Genomic DNA, 2,121 nt, shown 5'->3' with positions numbered 1-2,121 from the left:
AAGCTAAGAGAAATGTCTCCATTTTGGAATAACCAATTGTGTGATGGAAAATATCCGTGGGATTTTTAACTTACTTTATGTTCTCTTTTATTTATTCACATTTGTTCTTTATTATACTAACAATCATGCATGTTTCAGTCTGAACAAATAAATACAGAAGTCGGGTCTACCGATGAAAATGACAAAAGTGTGGTTTACACTTAACCCATGATTCCCAAATATTAAAGTGACTAGCAAGAGGATGGTTAGACTTCAGCAAAAAAAGAAGAAAAAAGTTAATGGTGAAACTTTAACACTTCGACAAGTCAAGAAAAAGAAAACAAAACGCCAAGGTTCTGAGGCTAGTTCACCAAAGAAATCAAGGAAGGAACATGTTGTCAATATTGATGACAGAGAAGGTTAATAAGAAGAGAGCCCTTAGCTAACTCGGAAAAGGACGAAGCGACCAAAACAAGCTCTTCTTGACGAAAGTTCGGAGAATGCAAATTCAATCCCTAACTTTCAAACAATCGAGGTATTTTGAGTTTCTTTTACATCGCATTTTTTATCTACATCTCACACTTTTATTATATCACTCAACTTATCTCCTTTCTAGGAACAACCTATTTATGTTGTGTTTCCATCGCCATAACTGACTATTGGCAATCTAGTCAAGGAAACAATTGTTGAACAACCATGGGACGTGGCTGAAAATCAAAATCTTTCATAATAGTCCACACCAGAGAACCAAAATTCTAAACACCATACACCTCTAGGAACCCTAGATCATGAACAACAACCAGCTGGTTCAGAGGCTCATAACTCTAAACCTTAATTAGATAGCCTATGCAACACTGTTCTAACACCAGAAAGTCCTAAGCATGATAAGAAACTACAAGAGGACCAAAATGTCGCTCGAACATAAGAGGATGCAAATGTTGATCTAATCTAAAGAGACCAAGTCCCAAAAGAACCTCAATCTACTATTGTCGAAGGAGGAGAACCACAAATGGTTCATACTTCTACAATTTTGCCAGTAGCCAATGAGCATCCTTTCTCGACTACAATGACTATTGTTCAGCCTCTAAATCAGGATTCTTCATCTAACATTCTGACACTCCTCTCAATTGAGAGGAATTAAAGGTTATTAAAGAGAAAAGCCCAGTAGAGGCTTTGAAGAAGTTCATGAGTAGTCAAGTTATTTATGTCGACAAATCGCCAAGCTCTTCAACTACTTCAGGCCATGATCTTTCTAGTGACTCTTCTTCTATCTTGGTTCAACAACTTAGATCAAATGTCTTTGATGTGGGCCTATTCCAGTCCATTGAATACAATCATGTTGCTGAATATGATATCAAGACTTTGTTGAAACAAGTTTCTTATGAAAACTGCTTAGAACATAAAATTAAAGAAAGAGTATGCTAACAGACTCAAACAACAGACTGACGTCATGTCCTAACAATGGACCTTAATACTCAATCTTAGAGTCGAATTAGTTAGCTAGAGGCACAGGCTAAAATGGATAAGGATCGGGTGGCACTTTTCAATGCAAACATATCAAGTTAGACGAAATAGGTAGAAGGGTTGCAACTAAAGATTGAAGAAGAGAGATGAAAGAAAACTGAAATAGAAACCTCAAGATTGGTGTCTATTGATGAAAAAACTGGTTCATGAAGCCAACGTTATTCTTCGACATGTTGATGTTGGTTTTATGCTAGATGAGGAAGTGCAAATATTGAAGCTTGAAGATGCCATAGACGATACCAAACTCAGACTACCAAAGCAAAGTCTTGAAAGAATTAAGGTTGCTTTTCCTCTTTAAGTTTTCAATTCTTGTTTTGTTTCTGTATGAATGTGTGAATGACAATTTGTCATTTGTCATTTTTCAATCATAAGTCAATTTTGACATTTTTATTGCCTAAGTATTATTCTTCCATTATTCAAATTTCCTGCAACATAGGCTTGTACTTTTTCAAGCACTTACCATTTATTCTTAGAATTCGGAATTCAAGGGTCAAATAACAGCTAACCTTTCCTCATATAAATCAAGTATTCATCCAACATCATATTACAATAATGGTTAGAATGGATTTTAAGTTGTCTTTGAATTCTAGTTGACTGTAGATAAATTTTGACAAGTAA

At 35.3% G+C, this 2,121-nt stretch overlaps 1 long non-coding RNA gene across 1 annotated transcript; it reads left to right on the top strand.

Moving 5' to 3' along the window:
• Positions 1-264: 264 nt before the first annotated feature.
• Positions 265-1,901, top strand: LOC127083517 (uncharacterized). The gene is made up of 2 exons (XR_007788454.1): positions 265-514; positions 596-1,901. It is a non-coding gene; the product is annotated as an uncharacterized LOC127083517 (long non-coding RNA).
• The last annotated feature ends 220 nt before the right edge of the window (positions 1,902-2,121 follow it).

Source organism: Lathyrus oleraceus, chromosome 5, assembly GCF_024323335.1.
Source record: "Lathyrus oleraceus cultivar Zhongwan6 chromosome 5, CAAS_Psat_ZW6_1.0, whole genome shotgun sequence".
Taxonomy (NCBI): domain Eukaryota; kingdom Viridiplantae; phylum Streptophyta; class Magnoliopsida; order Fabales; family Fabaceae; genus Lathyrus; species Lathyrus oleraceus.
Note: the sequence above shows the minus strand (reverse complement) of the source record. Positions and strands in the feature narration are given on the sequence as shown.